At 37.2% G+C, this 16686-nt stretch overlaps 1 protein-coding gene and 1 pseudogene across 2 annotated transcripts in view; one reads left to right on the plus strand and one right to left on the minus strand.

Moving 5' to 3' along the window:
* The window catches only part of Prkn (parkin RBR E3 ubiquitin protein ligase), a 1513344-nt gene that overhangs the window by 225315 nt on the left and 1271343 nt on the right, over positions 1-16686 (minus strand). The window lies entirely within an intron of this gene.
* On the plus strand, positions 4894-7274 carry LOC106008055 (ubiquitin-conjugating enzyme E2 J1 pseudogene; annotated as a pseudogene).

The following is a 16686-nucleotide window of genomic DNA, read 5'->3' on the forward strand; positions in this document are numbered from 1 at the left end:
AGATAACCCTGGAAAAAGAATGAAAATTCAATAAGATATAGACCTGAGTTTATTTTAAATAACAGAAATATAGGAGCATATATGTTTTTGAAGAAGGCATGCCTTCTAATATAAGCACATATTACCACATATTACCACATATTAATTTTCAGGATAAGCTGAAAGGAGCTATGAAATATTGATTCAATTTCTCAACTATAGATGAAGTCACTACCCAAGAAGCACAAAACTTCTAGGAGTTCAAAAATAGGGTTGTGAAGCTCAGGTGTTGGTGATTTTATAATTTAGGTAAGAATTCATGCAGATTGATGTTTTCTGGTTTGTTTCAGCTGCTCTATTAATAGAAATGTCCTGCTGGGTCTACTCCCAGTGGCTATAAGATGACCTGTCTTCCAGTGAAGTATTGCAGAAGAATCCATCTCCTTGACAACAAGACACAATCAGAATTTTTCATGTCACAAATAATAATTATTATTATTCTTGGCAGGAGTGAATTTCAACTAAATATTCACTCATTCTTTATTGAACAACTTTTCATTGTTTGTTTACTGTGCATAAGATCAGTGGTGATAGAGAAAGCAAAAATGAAATCAGGCAGGAATTCTACCTCCCTGGAGTTTGTAGAAGAGATGACATGCATAGCAACAAACCACCTAAATGTAGAAAGAACCAAGTGAGCAGACAGCAGTCAAGAGAAAGAAAAAGAGGAGATAGAATGGAATCAAAGGCTTCGAGGCCTGAGCTCCAAGTTTCCAGGGAATGCGCAGCTGCATGGGTGCAAATGAGAACTGAAAGCACCTGCATCCACAGAGTTAACTACTGGGGCTGAAAACAGACCACTGAGACCTAATTATTGATTTGAGACAAATTCTGACCTAGAAGATACGCTGTTAAAGCAGTACATAACTTCACTGTTTGTTTCAAGAAATTTCCCCAAATAATTTAATCGCACTGCTCATCTGCGTAACCATCTCTCTTAACAGGACAATAGATGGCTCATCTGGGCAATAGCTCTCGAACAAGCCACCAGCACCCTTCTCCAGCCTCCCTGAGAGCCACATCTCACCGTCCACCAACCCAAAATGTTATGTCGTGAATATGCCCAATTCTAGTCAGTTGTCAACAGTTCTCCAGTCTGAATAGTCTGCCTTAACCACTGAAACCCAGATTTCCAGGCCCCATAAATTCCTTCCTTGACTTCTTCCTTCTGTGACACTGTGAATATCAGCATGGTGGTGTAGACCTAATCAGTGTTGCTAGGCAATAGATTTTATGTGGTCCTTTGGGAGAGCTGACGCAGAATATATGAAGGATGAGGTAGAAAATCTAGTAATAAAACATTTAAAACACAACATTTATCTCATCTCTATGTTATTACAATGTCAAAACAATTAAAAAAATTTGAGATAATTATTTTCATTGTGCATATTCTTGGTATCTTGCCTTGCCTTTGTATTTAATACAACTCTTCCTTTGTTATTGCATTATATTTTGAATGGTCTTGATTATACATTTTTAGAGTGCCGGCATTTTCACTGTCAGATTGCACATTTAACTTGGATAGTCAACAAGTAAGTGATAGCTATGCTAAGAAGTTCTCAAAAGGAAGGATGACCTCAATCCACCTTTCTTTTTTCCTGCTGTTCCCTAGGGCTCCTGCTGTTTTAAAGCCAGAGAAGGGAAAGGGAGGGAACACTGGAAATGGGATTTCACAGTTCCTTTCAACATGCTTTTCCATAGATTATAGTGGTTGGTCTACTTGAATGAGCATGCCAATGATGTATTAACATGGAGGAAAAGAGAACCTGTGGGGTTATAATCCAGAGTGGATCTAACCAAAGAGACCTAGATGCAGTGCTCCCTGTCAGATAAAGCTTGATAGGGATAAAGCTTGATCAGTAAGCCACCTAGCTGTCATGGCTAACAAAGTTTCTTGAAGGTAAAATAACTGAGTTTCAAACAATTTGCAGAAATACAAGTTCACGGAACACTCCCCATTTATAAACTGGGTACTTCTGGTATTTATATTTACATCCTCCCATTTACCTTAGAATGTTTTCTTCAAATTGGACTTTGGGACATATTTAGACATTACTAGGGTTGGCAAAACAAGTAATATCCAAAACAACTCTTAAATAAATAAAAGTCATTGGACTTTAGGAATTCACGTAGTTCTGAAGGGGTTTTGAAGATCAAGTGGAGAGAGGAGTTAGAGGATAAAGTGGATGGGGAAAGGAGACAGCAAGGAGTTCACATTTTTACAAGTACTTAATGATATGTTCTGTTTCTGATTTTTCATATTTTAAATTATTCCAGTAATTTCCCTTGTTACTTTAGTACTATACATTGTGTTTCTTTTATTCATCTTAGTGTAGGCATAATTACATTCACTACTGAAAAGCATATTTCAAATTCTTTAAAAAAAGCCAATACACTCATAAGCATTTTAAATACTGCCACTTAGATTCATTACTGCTTTCATGTAGCTCAGATATTTAGAGTTTGTATGCTAGTGTGAGATACATTTTAAAGAGATGAGATAAATAAAATGAAACCAAAATCCAATTTAAAGGACCAATAACGATTTCTAGGGATGGAGGCAGACCGTTCAGTTTCAACTATAGTGTTAATTATACCATAGTTTAATTTTCCAGATTTTTACATTTTGCTACTTGAAAATTAGTAATCATTCTTTATTTTAGTCAAAAGAGCTAAATCTGAATAATTCTTGCCTATTAGCAGTTATATCAATGAGTCCAAATTTCTAGTTATATTTTGAAGTTCAGTATTCATAAACCTTCAACCAGTTACCTTGAAAACACAGGGAAAATGAGGTCCTAGGAACAGATTTCTTATCACTTTACCAAAAGGTGGCAAAGACTAGGGTTGCTCATATATTTCCCAGCTGTCATCTCTGCACCATGTACTGGAGCAAGCCAAAGAAGAGTCAAATATATAGCCGTGTTGTCTTGTGTACTTCCCTAAGAAAATATTTCACAGAGTGTGGGACGTAAGCACTTATCAACTTGAGGTTCAAAATTAACAGATAGTTTCGAAACTGAAGATTTTCCTAGTAAAAACCATCATCCTCTTAGAAGTTGTTCTCTTAGAAGTTCTATATACATACCTTTTATTTTAGGAAATTTTATAGGCTTCACTAAAACTCTAGGTGAAAAGCCTGCCTGTGTACCCTAATTCTCATCCAAGAGGCAACTTCAGCACCATCATTCTGTGGTGATTTTTATTGCCATTTTGGTCTAAGTTCACAGTTGTTGGTTTCCATTTTATTACTATGAACATGTTTAATTTTGGGGTGATCTTTAAAATGGCAGTTAATGGTCATACCCAATAAGTACAAAAACATAAAGAAAATTTTAATGTTTGGGAAGTGTTGAGAGAGAGAAGGCCCATGAAATATGAAATCTGTATTCGGAAATTATATGTTAACATGGAAGATGGTAAGAATGATCAACCAGTCTGAGGTTGTACCAGTCTGAATACTGAGGCAGAGGACAACAGGAACTAGGCTGATTTACAGATTGTGTGACAAGCACTGTGCTTTGCCACTGACAGTGAGCAAGAGGCAGAAATCTAACTGAAAAAACAGAAGAAAAATGGAATCCCAATCTGAGAATCAGCATCAACATTTGGTGTTGACAAATAAGGCTGGGATTAGTTTGAGGGCATCAGGGACAGGGATGGAAAAGTACTAGATGATGTTAGAGCTGTGGATTCCTTCCTCTGTGTCGGATTTTACTGTTGACTCAAAAGGGTTCCATATAGACGAAGCTGGTCTAGGCTGAAAGATGAAAGTCTAGCAGCCAGTCTCTCATCAAGAAGGAAGATTGATTCCCCTATCCACAGCCTATGAAGTGAAAATCCATATGTTCACTTTGGGTGCATGAAAAAAAACAATTTTCAGAAAATACATTTCGCTGAAGCCCACAAACTTTTCTGGGGGCAAGCCTCATCTTATCTGGCCCACCATTAGCCATGTTATTCATGAACATTTACCTGGGGAGGATATGTAGCAAAATAACTCATTGTCCATCTTTTTTTGCACATCTACATTTTTCACACCATAGCTTTTAAGTAGGAAGAGATAACCAAGAGCATGTTTATGGAAGAGAAAATCAGTTATTATCCAGATACACTTGATTCTATTTGGACTCATCCATTCAACCTATGTTTATTGCCATGCACTGTTTTGTCCTGAGGATACATAGAGAACAAGGCAGGACGGTCCCTGTACTCATGGTACTTATATTCTATGTGGGGCACAGACAAGAAATAAGCAATTACAAGATGTTAAATGCTGATGAATGCTGTGGGAAATGGCAATGTGAGAATGTAGAGAATGAGTCTCTACTCTATGAAAGTAGTTAGGAAAACTGTCTCCAATGCTGTGCCATCCAAAGGAGGTAAGGGCAACACACTAAGGCAACACAGGTAAGGGCCCTGGGGGCAGGGTGCTGTAGGCAGACAATATAGAATGCACAAGGTGCATTAAAGAGGCTGGAGGGCAAGGAGTGATGGGCAAGGAGAACAGAGTTGAATTCAAAAAGCCCTGCTCATCCCATTATGCAGGGCCCTTTTAGGCAATCTGTAAGGATTTAGGTTAGTGTTGTTAACAAGATGGGAAGATAGTGGAATGTTTCAAGCAGGGGGTCCCTGGATCTCTCTCTCTCTCTCTTTCTTTCTTTCTTTCTTTCTTTCTTTCTTTCTTTCTTTCTTTCTTTCTTTCTTTCTTTCTTTCTTTCCTTCTTTCTTCCTTCCTTCCTTTCTTTCTTTCTTTCTTCCTTTTTTTCTTTCTTTTTTTTAAATTCACTCCTGCAGGTGTGATGAAATAGACTGTAGTGAGCAAGGATGGGTCAGAAAGCCAGTTAAGAAGCTATGACCACAGTGCAAATGAGAGATGGCAGTAAGTCAGGTAAGGTGGTGACAAGAGAATCTGTAGTGCCTTGAAGACAGGTTGACAAGATTTGCTGACAAATGGTATATCAGAGTGAGTGAGAGAAAGAGAATAGTCTCAAATGACTGCAGGTGCTAGCAGAACATCTGGATGGCCAGGGATGTGACCCGCTGAGACAGGGAAGGCTGCATGAGCAGGAAGTTATGTGCATTGGTGGAAAGGGTATCAAGTGCTCTGTTTTGAGTGTCTTAAATTTCAGATGCCTGTTACCCAGCCAAGTGTGGAGTAGACAATTGACATAGTCATAGGACAATTCAGTATCTTTAAAGTTGAAGATCTTTTGAAGAACAATACATTATAATGTTGTGTAAGCCAGGTATAGTCCAAGCTGGAAAAGATCACATGTACACATTAGTATTAACTTTATTGTGAGGGCAAGGTAAGCCATCTATGTCCTGTGTGTTTCAAACTGGAGTCTTTGACCCAGATCTACACTTTCCCCAGGCTGGTTGAAGTTCAACAATCACATACACAAAGTGAATCTCAGTCTGGATTAAAGACTGTGAACAACTTACAGGTTGATGACTAAAATCTAATTCTTTCAGATTAAATGATCTACTTCAAAATTCAAAAAATAATTTTGCAAGATCTTGATAATCATAAATAAAACCAGATTTCATGGTTTACGGGATAATCCCGTGACAATAAACTGTGGAGTGCAACAGAAAACCTGAAACCTTTTCTATCTGATTCTCCTCCTTCCCTTTTATTTTGGAGACACAACATCACTCTAAGTGCAGAGGGCCCGGGCCATATCTAGTTCCTTGAGCATTGTTACAGCATTGTTAGATCCATTTTTAAATTTCCAAGACAAATACAAAAATGATATAGATATTTAATAAGGTATCTGCTTAGGACTAATAGAGTTATGCTACTCTAAAAAGAGAACATTTACAGAAAAAGTCCATCTTGTGACCAGAAAATTAAGAAAGAATTGGGTTAATAAAGAATCAGCACTGTTGGAAGCTTGCAACAGGCATGTATGTTTTTCTTTTTTTAGAAGTTTTGTCAGATTATCGTTTCCAGAGGGGTTTTTCCTCATTAGGAGAGACTCAAGAGATGTTCAATGTTTATAATTCTCAGCCTTTTAAAAAAAGGTGTTTTCAGTGGGTCTGCGGCCAGAGAGACGGTGACCTGCAGCCCGGGCGCTCAGTTCCGCAATGTCCAGCCTAGCTGGCGCCCTCTGGGCCCTCAGGGAGGTGGGGGAGAGTTGAGGAGGTAGCACCGCGCCCCCACCCCGCCTCCTGCCTCTGGTCCCAGAGAAGGCCCAGTAGGCCCAAGCCGGGGCCTGGAGCCCAGAGCCGGTCCAGTGCCCCGCCGTGGATACTGGTTACATCCTGAAGAGCCCGGCTGTTAAACGTTTAATGAAAGAAGTAGCAGAATTGAAAGACCCAACAGATCATTACCATGTGCAGCCTTTAGAGGATAATCTTTTTGAATGGCACTTCACAGTAAGAGGGCCCACAGATTCTGATTTTGATGGAGGCGTTTATCACGGACAAATAGTACTACCACCAGGGTATCCCATGAAACCACTAAGCAGTATTCTCCTAACAGCTAGTGGACGATTTGAAGTGGGCAAGAAAATCTATTTGAGCATCTCAGGACATCGCCCTGAAACTTGGAAGCCTTCATGGAGTATAAGGACAGCGTTACTAACCATCATTGGATTTATGCCAACAAAAGGAGAGGGAGCCATAGGTTCTCTAGATTACATCCCTGAGGAAAGAAGAGCACTTGCCAAAAAGTGCATTTTTTGTCTACATAACTAAGATCACAAGATTTCTGTTGTGAAGGCTGTGGCTCTGCCATGAAGGATGTCCTGTTGCCTTTAAAATCGAGAAGGGACTCAAGCCAGGCTGACCAAGAAGCCAAGGAATTCACAAGACAAATCAGTTTTAAGGCAGAAGTCAATTCATCTGGAAAGACCATTGCTGAGTCAGAGTTAAACCATTCCTTTTCACTAAATAATTTGCAATGTAACATACCTACAACATTCCAGGGTGCTATGGCTAGCATTTCATATGGAGTCCAGAATCCCTCAGCAGCATCCTTTCAACAACCTACCCAACCTGCAGCTAAGAATACCTCTGTGAGCCCTTGACAACACCGGGCCCAATAGTAAAGTCAAAGAAGGTTGTTGATGTCACCAGATGTAATACAGGGCCAGCAGCCAATAGACAACCACACAGATCATGGCGGATCAGCTGTGCTGATTGTCATCCTGACTTTGGCATTGGCAGCTCTTATATTCTGATGAATATAGATGGCCAATGAATACATATTTGACTTTGAGTTATAATATTGTTTTGTGAATTAAGAGCTGTGACTCAACTGCTTCATTAAACATTCTGCATTGGGTATAATGTAAGAATTGTTTACCAAGAAATTATTTTGTATCTGCCCTTCATTCCTTTTTTGATCTTTATAAATTTATTATAAATTTAGATAGACATTCAGACCATGCCAAGCAATGTGTCCTGCATAGTTTAAGAGACTGGAATTTAGAGTTCTTTATCTCACTATTTGATCTGCTTCACAGGGAAATAATTTATTGTTATTTCTCACACCTCAATTTCTTCTTTAAATTTGCAATACCTTTCTGTATAGTTCTTTGAAAATTTCAGATAAAAGATGTTATTTTAAGTTCCTAGGAGTATTATTAATTACTCAATACTATTTATTGAGTACTTCTCAACAGGTAAAATGATATAGGGATAGAAGAATTGAAAAGGGATAAAGCAAAACTCCAAGTAGCTTCTTTAAAGTGTCATTCATAGGATACATATTGGGACAGCCCATTCTGTCACTTTGTGTTCTAAATAACTACAATGAAAATAACTTTATTTTGGTCAAACATTTCTGAGGAAATGAGATCACATTTTCGTTATTGGATGTTAATTGAAGAGGAAGTACTTTGTAACCACTTTGATATACTGTTATCATCCCCCTCCCTCCAGTATACATACAGATTAAAGAAAAAAAAAAAAAAAAGACAGTCCTTCACAGATCTTTGGAAGAAAGAGCCCAAGCCTTGATTTTCTTCTAGAAGTTAAGAGGGAGGATCTTAGGATTTGAATGTTTGCTGTGCTTTGAAGTATCTTTTGAAACATATGCCAACCTCTGTAATCACAATAAATTTTAATTATTCCAGGAATATAAAAAAAGGTGCTTTCAAAAATAAAAACAACTTTTTCCCATGACTATTGTAAAATATTAAAATAGTAGTAAAATGTGGAATTAGCAATTTAACCATCCAGAGACAGTCATGATGAATATTTGTTGTAAGTATTCTGGTAACTCTCACCACACATGTGTATACACACAGTTCTAAATACATGGCTTCGCGCTATGCATGAAATCCTGTAACTTGTTTTTTTCACCTAACACGAGTGGATATCTTTTTTTTTGGTATCAGGGATTGAACTCAGGACCTTGTGCTTGTGAGGCAGGCAGCGGCAACAAGTGGATATCTTTTAATGTCAAATAATGAAGACCGACAGCATCATATTTATTTATTTATTTATTTGGTACCGGGGATCGAACTCAGGTCCTTGCACTTGGGCAGCAGGCAGCGAAACCACTGAGCTAAATCCCCGGCCCTACATCATCATTTTTAAAGGCTACATCATCATATGGCAATATCCTTTAACCAAACCCCTACTGATATTTGTGAAAGCGAGTCACCTGTAAACCATTCAGATGATCTAAACAGGACACATCCACCAAAGCGCCACCCCTACTGGGTCGAAGTATTAGTGCATTGAAATGTTGATACTCCCTGCTAAAACACTGTTCAGAAATTGTACACAAACTCACACCTGCAGTAACAGTGAGGCTGATTTGTCCCACCTTCCTTGACTGTCAGGGACTGTAGGGTGCCCCAGTATCCCCTCCTCCCACCTCAATATATGTATTCGTCTCTTCCTTCCTGAGATGAAGCTTGGCACCATTGCACTCTGAGAGAAATGAGGACAGTTTTTGCATTTCACCTTAATCAGATCAAATTAGGACAGGTGGCAACCCTGCAGGCAACGTAATTATGAAAAATGTCAGTGTTCAATACAGGCTGTCCTTCTAGACTCCCAATCAAATAGGACATCAGAGCCCAACCTTCCTACTTTTAGCTGGTGACTCGCAAAGTACTCACCCACACATTCTGGATATAACAGTGCTGCAAACTCAGATTAAACCCAGTCTGAAAGCATGAAAATCTATTTTGTGAGATTAGCTAATTTAACATTAATTCTTCTTTTACATTTTTACACGCCAAGTAGGAAAACAAAGTAAAGCAAAACTAAACCCTATAGCTGGACTGTTACTAGGAAAAAAAAATCTAACACCTCTCTCCTATACTTTTCCCTCAACAGTGTTGAGGATTCCCTGGTTTCATTGTACGAGAGAAGCAGTCCTGTCCAATAGAAAATGTGCAATACTATCTGTTTAAACAGACTTGTGATAAACTGAAGCTGGATACACAGTTCTACATTACAGAGCTTCATTTAGGATAGTGTTTCTCAGCAGACACTCCGAGCTCCTCAATAACAAATGTTATATTGAAAATGCACTCAGTAAAAAGTGCAATATGAGTCTCTGTGGAGTGATTTTTCAGCATGTCAAAATTATACTATCACACCATGGAAACAAATTATCTAGTGCAAGCTTGGCTGCTAAGATTGCCTTAAATAAAGTCTTTGTAAATAGGGAAGGGTGGAGGGCGTGAAGGGACGGCTAGGAATGGTGAAAAAATAAGAACCAAGATGCATTATGTAAAGGTACAATTCCCAATGGGAAATGTAATTGTGTTGTATACCTACAATGTACCAATAAAAGAATTTAATACAAAAAAAAAATTGCCTTATTAGCCATGCAGTGTTACTTCATCAAGAATGCCTGTCTGGATTCCTCAGTGTATCTCAACAATGGCTTTTCCATTTCTACAAAGTCCAGTTTGTTATTTGGAACCCAACAGAACATTAAAGAATCTGGTTGCAGTTATTTCCAACATTTAGACTGAGAATTAAAAAAACTTTTTGATTAAGTTTATTGGTACATTTTAGGTATACAATACAGTTACATTCATCATTGGGATCACGTACCTTTACATGATGTATCGTGGTACTTATTATTTCCCCTTCCCCTGCCCTCCTGTCACCCCCTCCACCCTTCCCTATTTACAAAGACTTTATTTCCATTTTTTCCTTTTCTCATGTTTTTTTCTTTTCACTTCTTTCCTTTCTCCTACCCCTCCCACTTCCTCTACTCTTTTAGACCTTTTCTTCCTATTTCAATTATCAATTATATATTTTAATCCTTATTTACGCTTCTAGTTTTTCACACCAGAGAAATCAGTATTTACCTGCTTGTGCTATTTATTTCACTTAAGAGTATGGCCTCAATGTGCATCCATTTAGCTATAAATGTCTAGTTTCTCGTTCTTTATAGCTGAGTAATAGGGGCATTTTTTAAAAGGGAAAAAGCCTGATGATTTAATTTTTCTAATTTATCTGTAGTTTGTATTCTTTTCGAGGAGTATTAGGAAGGAAGCCTCAAAGTGGGAGTTTTAAGCACCAAATTCTCTTTCTGAAATTCTGACAGCTCAAAGAAAACATAGTTTACATTATAAACATGGTATAAGATTCTGTGATATATGAGATTCATATATGTGAGCTTTAGTTTTCTTGTACTTGTATAAAATGGCACTACACTGGTTTAGTAATAGTAACAGATTTTTGTGAATGATGATTGAAACTTGCTTCAAAAATGATAACGATAATGTCAACAAAATAACCAAAGGAAGACTAATCTGTAGATGTGCTCTTAGGGAACAGAAATCCTCTTTTGAACATAGATATGCTGTAGAAAAAAAGGGAAAGAAATAAAGAAATTAAAGCCAATGTTCAATTCTTAATTCAAAATAGAATGTGCTGCATTCACCTCTCAAATTTTAAAGTTTGAAAATTCGTCAAACTCTTGGCTAATCTTTAATAGACTTTTTTTTTTTACATTTGGGTATTTAAAGTGGAATGAAAACTTTCTCCCATCTGGTTGTCAATTAAATAGCTTTCTAATTGTATCTCAGACTTGCTAATAATTGTTTGTCCCCAGAATGGGTTCACTAATGTTTCAAGACACAAAAAGAGATGGTGGCCTATCAAACTTTGTTACAGAAGGTCAGATGGTCATTCTGGCCCTTCACTTGCAACTTTGAAACCAGACTAGGTAGGTGGTTCTCCTTACCCATCTTGTTTTCTTCTTTTAGAGATGGCTCTGACCACACACAAACAATCTCAGCCCAGCAGAAGTTACCCACGTCATGCACCAAATTCAACACACATCTCCAAGCTCAGTGTCTTCTCGCCTCCTCTACACTCCTACCTATTTCTTCACTTAGAATCACCTTCTCCTTGTCTTTAGAGGAAGATTTTAAGAAGTCCTTTAATTGTTTCTGCAACATACAATTTTGTGCCTCATTTGCAGTTTGGTTTTTGTCACAACACTGCCTGAGCAAAATTCAGGTCATTGAAAATTGAGCCTTGTTTTTTTTCCTCTGTGTACTACTTTCTTGCTTGTTGTTGCTCCAGCCATCTTGGTGACTTGTTGTGGAAATGTAATGACGCTAGTCCTCATGAGGCAGACAACTAATCCACGTGAACACCTTAAATTTCTTTTCTGAATGTGATTCTTGTAAAACAAATAAATGAAACAAATTAAAAAAAATCCACGAACTAAAATCTGTCTCTTTTGTTTCTCTTCATACTGCTATTTCTATTAGAAAAAAAAAATTCTCTTTTGTGTATGTCTGAATAGAATACCTCTGCATTTCTTCTGTCGAAATAGTATGGTTCCAGTGTTTGTTAGGTACGTGATATTTTGGAGAAATGAAAACACCCTTATTATGTCTTATAACAGAGAAATATAGCTCCCTAAATTAAATCTGTATTCATCCTAATAGTGCCTTATACAAAAGGTATCTGGAGAATTATCCAGTTTGCCTTTCTGCAAAGTGCCTCCTGCATCACATACTGAAGGATTTGCCCTTGCCAAGCCCCTTCTGCACCTCCTGCATCCAAGCAACAATCACCAATAGTGAAAAGATGCTTCCTATGGCTAGCATAGTGTGCATACTTCAAAGTGCACAACATGAGATTGCTCTCCTCTTCCTGAGACAGTGATTTAAATTTATGGGGGGGGCAGTGGGTAATTTTCATGGCCTTATTCACTACTTACCGATACTCAAGGGTCTTTAAAAAAAAAGTCTGCTATCAAAACTCATTAATCTAATCTGTTTATAAAAACATTCTCAGATTAACAAATCAATGATACTTATGCACCACAAAATTGGCTCCCACTTAGTGTTTCTTTTGGTACTGGGGATCAAACTTAGGACCTTGCGCTTGCAAGGCAGGCAGCAGAACCACTGAGCTAAATCCCCGGCCCTCTCACTTAAAGTCTTTATTCTGACTAGACTTACAGCTTGCATAAGTCCCATGCTTTTGTGATTTAGACTGAAGACAAGCAAGGGTGACTGCCTTCTTTTTGCAGCAGTGCAGGCCCATAAGGAGAGTGATTCTTATTACTAATGTACAGCAACATATGCTTAAAAACTATAAGATGTGGCCATGAGAATACAATTCTTCAATTCCTAAATTTCCACTAAAATACAGTTTAAGCAATTTAAGGGGGCATTATATTTTAGTATATGTGCTGCCGAAGCAAGCACTGGGGGCATTATGAGGATGCTAGTAAAACAACTTAAAAATTAAACCGTCATTATATGTCTGTATGAAAGAGATAATTCCAGAAACAAAAATCACATTTTTCCCACTTTTTCAACTATAAACAAAACAAATCTTTCAAATAAAAATTACTCCCTTAAGTACTTTAATGGAAGCCTGCAATTAGGAATGATAATACAAATCTGATCATTCTTATGGCAAAATGAATGCTGTTTAAGCATGGTGTTTTATTTTTGTTTTTTTAAAAGTGTTTTTCACATTGAGCTAACTTTACCTAACATTTAGAGCACTGGATTTTAGCAGTAGCATCTTTTAAATTCTTAAAAATCTCTTTTCACTCCTTGATGAGAATTATTCCTAATGTTTCAAGCAGAATATGACATAGAAGAAGCCTTTACTTGGCATTTCTGATTCAAAGTTCAATGCAAAATTTTAGTTCTTAGTACAGATAAAGAAAAACTCTACAAATCAATATTAACTTATCATGGAAATCAGTAGTTATTAGGACTAAAATTTATTCTATAAGTATACATTTTCAATGTACAGTTGTACCTTGGTTCATGAATAGAATGTATTCCACGATTCTGAAAACGATGGCCATATTCACGTTTGTGTGAGAAAGAAGGCCGCAGTGATGTTTGTCACCCAATGCACAGTTCAAAAACAAAAACAAAATTTTTCCAAATGCCTCAGTTTGTGAGCCAAATCATTATTTTAACACATCCTTTTAATTAATAAATGGATACAAGGCAATTTAGTGATATTTGCAACAAGCAAGATGGTCTCTTATTATTGTTCTTGTTTTAATTAAAGGAAAGGTAGTGAGAGAAAATGATGGAAATAAAAATGACAATGAGGCGGAGTGGGAGTGGGGGCTGGACCACAAAGTACAGAAGCTCAAACCAATCATGCTGTTCTCTAGGGACCTAAAACTGGGTTTTCATTTCCCTAGTGATCAGGATAAAGAGAAAGGCAACATAATCCCTATAATCCCTATAAAACAAAACAGAACTAGAATTAGCTCTTGAGAGCAGCATGCAATTTATTTAGGTACAAGTCCAAGATTGTCAGAATCAGCAAATAAAAATATAGGACACCAAAATTGAGCTTTAGATAAATTTGAATTTCAGATAAATTAGTGTTTCAGATAAAATGAGTAAAATTTTTTTTAGCATAAGTACATTAAGGATATTTCTGTGGAATTTAAATGTAACGGAGAGTCCTACAGTTTATCTCGCAGTACTGCCAAACCATAAATTAAATACCATATTTGTTATAGGTCATTTGTACAATATAGTACATGTCTTGATATCATATGGAATAGCTAGAATGAGTAGAATGAGAAATAGGATATTTCCTAGAAACTACAGCTTCAAACGTGAACATCAGTGTAAAGTGTGCTATATGCCATGGAGACATCTGCTAATGCACCAAACCAAATAGGTTCGGCAGGAGCAACCGCTACAGGACAGGTGAGAGGAGGATGGCTGAAGTTCTGCCCTGCTGTGGGGATCACTCACTGTCCATGTGAGTCATCTACGACTCAGACACCAAATCTTAATTCCTCTTTCCTCAGAAGTCTGCTGACTCTATCCTTAAGGATTTAGTACAGGTATGTCCAATCTGTGGCCGGAGTTTTGGGTATGCCTGTTTTATAATTTCAAAGGGAGTTTTGTTACTTATTTACATCAACTATGTTAGATATTTCATAGGCAGCCCAAGGCAATTTCTCTTTACTCACTGTGACCCGGGCAGGCCAGGCATGTGCAACCTGCAGGCCAACCTTCCAATAACTATGTTTTAGAGGAAATGAAGCTTCACTTCAGATAAATCTAATGTAGAATCAAATATTATAAAGTAAACCTTTTACAAGAAGAATAGAGAATTTATTTTTCAACAGTCAAAATTTGAAATGAAATATGGATGTTTTCTTCAAAAGGTTGTTAACTTTTGATCTTCCTTTTCAGGTAGGCAATTCATGGTCTCAGTTTTTAAAGGGTTTGAGAGGGAAAGAGAAAAATACATGCAAAACATTCTAATTTGTGTATGTAATTGCTAACAATTTTGTTTCTTTCCTATAACTGCTTACAGTTATTTCTGATTTTGTGACATGAGAAGTCATTGCCTTCCTTTTCAGTGGGTATGTTTTCTGTTGAATTTCCTTTAAACTACAATGTGTTCAAAGAGGATTAATTTCTGAAGAGCAATTGTGATTTTACTCATACTCCATTTTATGTGTAACTAAATAAACATCCTAATCTCAGCTTCACAGTAGAGAAACCTGCCAGCTACCACTTTGGCCAAGTGATCAAAGTTGCTATCATCAGTAGTGGGACAAGCTGACATCATTTGCCTCCTGAAAAGGGCACAGCTTCATTACCATGACACCCTTGCCAAAAATGCAAGAGAAAACCTCAGACACACACAGATTCAAGGACACTGTACAAAATAACTGTCCTGTAATTGTTAAAACTGTTACTGTCATAAAAGAAAGAATGATGGATTTGTTCCTTATGAGAAGAGGTGGAAGGATGAGGTAACTGAAACCAACACATGAACTGTAATTATTTTTCCTTTTAGGTACATAGTTAAGACAAATTCATGAAATCTAAATAAGGAATGTATATTAGACAAGAGGATGACATCAATGCTAATTTCCTGAAATTGATAATTGTATTATGTTATGTAACGTACTCTTGAATTAAGGAAACACATTCTGAAGTTCTCAGAAATAAAGAAAAATCATTTTGGCAACTTACTCTCAAATAATACAGGAAAAAGTGTGTGTGTGTGTTAGACAAACAAGTGGTGTCCAGTTGAAGACCACAAGAAAATGTTCTCCTAGCCCTGCAACTTTTCTCTTTTTGAACTTTTAATCTTTATTAGTACATGTTTGCCATACATAATGATTATATTCATCATGGGAAATTGGTGCATGTATATAAGATAACAATTCTTTTTTCATACCCTTCCCATCCCCACCCTCTTTTTTTCCCTCTGCAACTCCTAAGTCTGAAGTTAGGTCAAAATAAGCAGTTAAAAGGAAGAACATTTCCTTTGGTAAAAAGTAGCCTAGTTTGGTCAGGAGAGGAGTCTGCAGTCTGCCGAGACTGAAGGAAATGCTGCTGGGATGCGACAGATAGGCAGACTCCTTGGAGCTGTCTCTATACAGCCTGCCATGGGGCTGGGGACAGCTCTCACAGGCCATGGTTCTCTGATGCTTCCATGTTTGCCTTTTACAGCTGAGACTAGAGATTCTATAACATCCATAGATAATTGGGACTACATCTAATCAAACCAACAGGGTTTTAAATACCTAGAAATGTTTCAAATATTTAACAGTGAGGGCTGTTGTTTCTTTTTTGATTCCCCCTGTATCTTATTGGATAGCATTATGCATTGATTCCAATGGCATGCTAAATCACCTGCATCGGCAATAACGCCACACATCCTGGTCTGTATTATTTTTATCCAACTATAAAATATTTTAATGGAGGACAACAAAAGGAATAATGCCATTTTACTTGACTTTTTACAAAACAAGTTAATCCCTTTTTTATTAACAGGGTACTGAATATGTAGTGTTTTTAAAAGATTCTTCTATTTTTTTGGTACTGGGGATTGAACTCGGGACCTTTTGTTTGTGAGGCAGGCAGCAGAACCACTGAGCTAAATCCCTGGCCCTAAAGGATCAAAGCCTTGCCTATACCTTGAAGTAGTATTCTGTGACTATTGTATATAGGATTATTTCGGTTATGCAGAAACTACACCTCAAAGACTGAGAACCAAAATATAAAGAAATTACATATTAATTTTCACTGAACAGGTCACTTATTAATTTTAACATTGTCATAATCTCATTTACAATCAGCTTTCTGTACCTACAGGTTCTGCATTCTCAGATGCAACCAACCACAAACTGAAAATATATCCCTCCCCTCAGAAAAGGAAAAAAAATGTGTTTATATTGAATGT

Source organism: Heterocephalus glaber, unplaced genomic scaffold (assembly GCF_053883595.1).
Source record: "Heterocephalus glaber isolate CG9 unplaced genomic scaffold, H.glaber_assembly_v1.0 deba00001523, whole genome shotgun sequence".
Taxonomy (NCBI): Eukaryota; Metazoa; Chordata; class Mammalia; order Rodentia; family Bathyergidae; genus Heterocephalus; species Heterocephalus glaber.